Here is a 6865-nt window from a genome sequence, read left to right as displayed (position 1 = left end):
AAGTTTTGAGACTATAATTGGATAGTATTTGAGTTATTTATTAAATAATATATATTATTTTTAATGCATACCGGCGAGCCATATCCTAGTGCAGGTGATTCGTCTATCCATTCAATCGAACATTGGCCAAACGTTCATAACATAATATTTTTCATAATTATGAGAGATAGTTGACCGTGGATGATAAATGAGGAGAAGATGGTTGGGGGGTGCGGTCAATGAAACACAAATAAGTATGACTAACTTATTTTAATGTGCCGACGTTTCGGCTAGAGTTTCTAGCCTTCTTCAGGCTCTTCTTCTTCAGAGTTTCATTGACCGCACCCCCCAACCATCTTCTCCTCATTTATAATATTTTTCAGCTCTATACTATAAAGCAATCTAGAATCATTCCACGTGACCTCAATGCAGTTTTGAAGTCAGGGACGCTTTTATATAAAGCCCAGACGAAGCCCTGCAAAGTGGGACGAAACGTTGGTTAAAATTAAATATATTTTTTTAAATATTTAGTACCTATATTGACCGCCACTCGCGCTATCTATTACATAGGTCAACTATCTTTTTCCAATAAAATATATAAATTGAAAGAAGATACTTTACTGTAATCCAAGTAGATTGGAGGAATAGTCCGGGTGGCGGTCAATAAAGGTATTAAAATAGTAGAAGAAAATTATTTATTTTTAACCAACGTTTCGGCCCTCTTTGCAAGGCTTCGTGAGAGCTCTCAACAAACAATTGAATCTAGATTGAAACAAAGATGACAACTAAACCAGTTTTGAATCTTTTTTTTAATAATTTATTTATTGATATTTACAACTGTATACATATATACACATCAAGTAAATTTGCTGTAAGCGATGTTATGACATGATAAAAACGTGTGGAGAATCTACCTATTGATAGAACTCCCAAAACATTTCTAAAGGAGTAGATCTCGAGGCCATCTTCTTTTCAGACGCCTAGGAGGATTATTAGGTAATGAAGGAGAAGCCAGGTTAGAAACAAGTTGGTTTGGGTGGTTGGGAAAGTTATTATGGAAGGATTGGTATCTGGTTCTGGCCAAATCGGCAACATAGGGGACATTGAGGTCCTGATGGATGATTTGATTTGTGACAAAGTAAGGAGCATTAAGGATTTTACGAAGAATTTTTGACTTTAAGGATTGGATTCGAGAGGAATTAGATAGTTTAGTGGAGCCCCATAGCTCAACTCCGTATGTCCAAATAGGAGTTTTAAATCTATATCTAGAAATGTAAAGATCATATGTTAATTGAATGCCAAATTTTGACTTGATTTCAATAATATTGGAATGCAGTATTCAGTATTTTTTTAAAAGTACTCTCTTAAGCTCCTTCATCTATTCACTTACTACAACATCGGTTCGTTATGCAAGCAACAGCCGCTCGAAAGTGCTGAGCACTAACTGAATCGGTTTTCAGCTGACTCTCTCATCATTAGGTTCGATGGACTTGTGATTCCATGTGTGTAGATAATGTTTTGTCGCGTAGATTTTTTTTTACTAATTGATTCGAATTTTTTTAATTAGGTAAGAATTTTTCATGTTATTAATTTCCATTATATTGTAGTAAGATAGTTCGATCGGTCAATAAAGGTACAAAATAGTAAAAAAAAACATTTAGTGGTGACCAACGTTTCGTCCTACCTTGCAGGGTTTCGTCAGGGCTAAATAAAAACAAGATTTAAACATTGTCTAGAAAAAAGAGGATTTATAACGGTTCATTATAATATGTGAACATTTTATTTAATGGAATTTACAACTGTATTAGCATAAAAATACCCTAGTAAATTTGATGGTAGATTATGACGGTATGATACAGGAATCTAGAGAAACTACTCATTGGTAGCAGAAGGTCTCGAGGCCATCTTCTTTTCAGGCATCTCGGAGGACTGGAAGGAATAGAAGAAGCAAAGTCAGAAACCTTTTTTTTTTTTTTATTATATATTGCTATTTTCAACTATTTTACATGAAAACACATTTAGGGAATTTGATGTAAGATCCGAATGGAGTGGTACAGGCATGTTGAGAAACTACCCATTGGTAGTACTCTAATAACATTTATACATTTGAAGGTCTCGAGGCCATCTTCTTTTCAGGCCTATCGGAGTATTGTCAGGAATAGAAGAGGAACTAGTGAATTGGTTAGAAACTAGTGAATTGGGTGGTCAGCGAGTTTATGGTGGAAGGATTGATATCTGGTTCGGACTAGATCGGTTACATTTAGAACATTAAGGTCTTTATGGATGATTTTGATGCGTAAACATTAACGTAGTATACAGTAAAAATTCACTATTCATACTCCGAATTCGAAATTAAACGACATAATAATAATGGGTAATAGGTTTTTTATTATCTATTGCTATTTACAACTGTTTTACATGAAAATACATTTAGGGAATTTGATGTAAGATCCAAATGGAGTGGAACAGACATGTAGAGAAATTACCCATTGGTAATCTCCCAGCACTCTAATAACATGTCTACATTAGAAGGTATCGAGGCCTTCTTCTTTTCCGTCGTCTGGGAGGATTGTAAGGAACAGAAGTCAGAGACTGTTATATTTATTAGTAATAACGACTGTTTTTACATGAAAATACATTTAGTAAATTTGATGTTAGATTATAAAATGTGACAAGAAAATTAGAATACACATAGAAAGAGAATAAAAAATTATGGAAACAATTTTTTAAAAAAGATTTGAGGCAAATTGAGTTAAGATAATATTTCTATATTTATATAGATGAATGAGCAACTCATTAGTAATAGGTACAGTCAAGTGTGATAGAATTATAAATATAGAACTAGAGTAATAAATAGTAGAACAATACTTATTAGAAATAATTGGAGAAGATAGTCGGGGATGTGGTCAGCAAAAAGAATATAATTAAACAAAAAATTATTTGGAAGTCCATAAAAACGGGGGGCAACAGAATTATAGGTAATAAGATTTCTATACATGGGATAGTTGATTTGCTGGGAATGTAAAAGGTCCCTGTTATGTTCACCCTATATTATTATTGGTATTTTAAATTATTTTTTTCTTCTTTCTATTAATTTTTTTTTTTTGTTAAACTTTACTTATATTTTGCCTCTTTATCTAATATTATGGTTGCATATTATTTATAAACTAATACATTCATATTTCTTTGCATTATATAACTTCATATTTATTTTATTTCCTTAATTATGTTACCTACTTATTCAATTACCAAGGTATACATTTTATTTTCCACTTCTCTCATCAGTTTATTTTATTAATTCCATTTTGTACATTTATTTACTTTATGTCATTCTGTTTAAAAATTTTTTTTCTGTATTCATTGGTTGTTATCTTCTTCTGTTCTTAGCCCTGAAGAAGGCTAAAAATTCTGGCCGAAACGTTAGCAGGATTAAATAAGTTACTTCAACTTATTTGTGTTTAATTTTGACTGCACTCCCTTCCCACAACCATGTTCTCCTCGAATAAAAAATTACTTATTCATGCCGACGTTTCGACCTGAGTTTCAGATCTTCATCAAGGAGCTTGTAGCAAAGGGGTGCTAGCTAAAACTCGACAGTTTTAGTCTCCCTGATGAAGACCTGAAACTCAGGTCGAAATTTCTGTATGAATAAATATTTTTTTGTTTATTAATGTTCTTTTTACGGACACCTCCTTCTGGGAAATAGTAAGAAATATGTTAAAAAGTTAGGTGTGAATGATAAAGGATAGGTGAAGGAAATATGGTAAGATACAGTAATAAGTAAAAAGAAAATAATATAAAAATAACAGATGAACGGACAGGTATATATATACCTGATCCCGATGCAAAAGGTGAAAGACTGTTAAGTTAGGCAGGGTGATGGTGGCAGGTATGGGTCTCTCCACTACTTCCCATCAGAAAGGGTCAGATATTTTATAATAAATTTATATGTAAACTCACAGGATCATCTAGTATCTTGTCTAATATGTTTTATGTTATTCTAACATAATTCTGTTATTGTTGGAAGATAGTCCGGGTGACGGTCAATAAAGGTATCAAAATAGTAAAAGGAAACTCTTATTAACCAACGTTTCGTCACACTTTATAGGGTTTCGTCAGGGCTGATAAGAATGAAGTTTTGCTGTCAACTTCAGTTTCCTTTCTTGCCCATTGTATCATATCGTTTTCTTTCATATATTTTATTACGTTGATTTAAAGTGTTCTTAATTATTTTAAACATTACTTATTATTAGATTTATTTTTTATTAATATACTTGTTTGAGAGTGGTTTAGTTTCTTTAAAAACAATTTTGATCCTTTTTTTCAACCTTATTCTTTTTAAACTTCCAACGTTTCGACCACTTAGGTCATTTTCAAGGATTCCTTTACTTTGTTTTCATTTTTTCTTTTAAAATTCTTTAAATGCCGGCTAATTGCCTTTGTCCCATAAATTCTTCTATAAATTTCCTCCCCCAATTTAAAACTTTTACTAACCACTTTTATTACTATTATTTATTTGCAAATGAAAATAATAGTAAGAAAAGTGGTTAGTAAAAGTTTTAAATTTGGGAAGGAAATTTATAGAAGAATTTATGGGACAAAGGCAATTAGCCGGCATTTAAAGAATTTTAAAAGAAAAAATGAAAACAAAGTAAAGGAATCCTTGAAAATGACCTAAGTGGTCGAAACGTTGGAAGTTTAAAAAGAATAAAGTTGAGAAAAAGGATCAAAATTGTTTTTAAAGTATCTTATTATATTAGGGGTATTCATGATCTTTAGTTTAACATGTTAAATGGAGAAATATTTCCTCTTTTAGCATGTTAAAACGATATAACATGTATCATGGCTGAGAGTCTGTTAATAGGTTAATTTTGTTTTGTTTTTTCTTTTGTCTTGTGTTTTGGACTTTTTAAAAAATACAATCAGTAGCCAAACATTTACACTTCTACTTTTCACTAATTTTAGGCATGTTGTAATAAATTACTGTAATCAAAACTTAGAAGTAAACAATAACATGAAGTTTTGGGAGGAAAGGTTACTGAACAAGTTGCTGAGAAAATCCGCTAGGAGCTATTATGTATTTATCATTTAACATGACTTTAAATAGGGCTGCTCACAATCCTATAGTTATAACATTTAACATGGTAATACATTTTACATTTAACACAATATCATGAATACCCCTATTACTTATTTTCTACCGCATCTTCCAGAATGTTTATTTCTTTATTTACTTGAACACTTTCTGTTTTATTAATCTTTTTCTTTGTAGAATTCCTACCTCTATAATATTATATTTTATCTTTTATTATTATCAATTAACTATCTACTTAATTTATTGTTATGTATATTTTTAAGTTTGTTTATTATTATTTCATTTTTATGTTTCTCTGACCTATGGTTATCATTTCGGTTTTTTTTTTGTGTTTCAGTCCTGATGATGAACGATTCAGGTGGAAACGCCGGCACAAATATGTAAGTTTTGTTTATTTTTGTATTTTTGGTAACCCTCCCCTTGACCTTCTCCCCATATTTATCTAAGGTCAACTTGTATCAGCTAATAGGAAAAATTTTCATTTTAATATATCTTTTCTACTAACAAACTACAGGGGTACTTCTCAAAGTGGGTCGACAAATACTATCCCCGACAAGCCCGAAGGACTAGATAAGCACTGACCAATGGACCGAAAGATAAGCTAACCTCGGACACGGGTTAACTAGTTTTCGAAGAGTGGTTATTATATTTTTTCGGAGGAGCGGTCCCACGTGCTTGGCCTGCGTAATGGAGCCGTGAGAAAAGTTAAAATAGAGCGAGACTACTATCTCCCCCTCCCCTCTCCAGGTAGCAAGCGCCCTTCATTGATCCTGATTTATTTTTTATCTTAATGTACCTTAATGTCCTTCTTCAATAAAGGGTTCCCTTCAGGAGACTATTGTCCTTCCTGGCTCAATAAGAAAGGTACGTGGAGGATATGAATCACTCAAAAAGTGACCAATATTAGGGGTATTGATGATCTTTGAATTAACATGTTAAAGCGTGTTAAATGGAAAAACCTATGTTCAATTGAGAAATAATTCCTTCTTTAAATAGGGGTATTCATAATGTTGTGTTAAATGTAAAATGTTTTACCATGTTAAATGTTAAGTATGGGATTGTGAGCAGCCCTATTTAAAGTCATGTTAAATGTTTTATTTATTTAATGTAATTTACATCTGTACAAACGAATAAATACAATAAGTAAACATGTGGAATGTTTTATTTACACTTGAAAATCTTGGGAATGAATCACCCATTAGTGGTACTAATTGCTCAAACCATAATGAGTTTAAAAATAAATTAAAAGGCCATTCTCATCTGTTAAGGGTAAAGATTTTCTTTAAATTTATTTAATGTGATTTACAACTGTACAAATAATAAATACAATAAGTAAATACGTTGTATATTACACTTGAAAATGTTGGGAAGGAACCATTTATTGGTGGTACTTCAAGCATTAATTTAAATTAGATGGTCCCGTGGCCATCTTCTTTTCAGACGCCTCGGAGGATTATCAGGGATTGTTAAGGATGAGAGACTAAGGACTGATGGGTAAGGATGGGTAAGGAGTTTGGAATGAAAAGACGTATATCTCTGTGTTGGACCAAATCTGAAACGAATGGGATATTAAGGTCTTTCTGGATGAGTTTATTTGAAACGCAATAAGGAGCATAAAGGATTTGACGTAGGATTTTGGAGAATTGGATGCGGGAGGAATTTGATGGTTTCGTAGAGCCACAGAGCTCAATTCCATATGTCCCAATTGGTCTGATTGTCGTATTGTATAATAATTTTTTGTAGTGAATGGGAAGTTTAGAGCGTTTGTTAAGTATTGTAGCAATCAAAATC

At 32.1% G+C, this 6865-nt stretch overlaps 1 long non-coding RNA gene across 1 annotated transcript in view; it reads left to right on the top strand.

The window, feature by feature from the left end:
- The window catches only part of LOC136797023 (uncharacterized), a 130563-nt gene extending 125107 nt beyond the window's left edge, over window positions 1-5456 (top strand). The window contains exon 3 of the long non-coding RNA XR_010844825.1: window positions 5412-5456. This is a non-coding gene — a long non-coding RNA (uncharacterized lncRNA). The remainder of the gene's footprint in view (window positions 1-5411) is intronic.
- The last annotated feature ends 1409 nt before the right edge of the window (window positions 5457-6865 follow it).

The sequence above is a fragment of the Halyomorpha halys genome, unplaced genomic scaffold, assembly GCF_000696795.3.
Source record: "Halyomorpha halys isolate HHAL.00 unplaced genomic scaffold, Hhal_1.1 Scaffold1.1, whole genome shotgun sequence".
In the NCBI taxonomy this organism is placed as follows: Eukaryota; Metazoa; Arthropoda; class Insecta; order Hemiptera; family Pentatomidae; genus Halyomorpha; species Halyomorpha halys.
This window is presented reverse-complemented; position numbering and strand designations above follow the sequence as displayed.